Source organism: Penaeus monodon, chromosome 25 (assembly GCF_015228065.2).
Source record: "Penaeus monodon isolate SGIC_2016 chromosome 25, NSTDA_Pmon_1, whole genome shotgun sequence".
NCBI classification, from domain to species: Eukaryota; Metazoa; Arthropoda; class Malacostraca; order Decapoda; family Penaeidae; genus Penaeus; species Penaeus monodon.
Genome location: NC_051410.1, coordinates 10,210,243 through 10,210,587, shown reverse-complemented (window position 1 = coordinate 10,210,587; position 345 = coordinate 10,210,243).

Genomic DNA, 345 nt, shown 5'->3' with positions numbered 1-345 from the left:
GCATTACTTGTTTCCTTAGAATAAGTTACAGAAAATGCGATTTCCATAGTGGGGGACTCATGTCTTCTGATGACTTATACTTATAAATCTGACTAAACATTGAAAACCAAGTCGTACCTGCCAGATTGCTAATGGTTAACTGACCACTTCAACTTTATTTGTATTTAATTGTTCATAATTATTTAAATCTAGAATTTCCTGGAAGCTGACCTTCAACCCAACTTCCAGATGACGTCGGTATTACCTTTAACGAGACTGATAAGTTATTCATAGTTTAGTTGTTACTGACTAGTTTGTCTGCTTAAGTGTTAGTTTTTTCCCCCAGCAATTTATGAAATTCGTGTG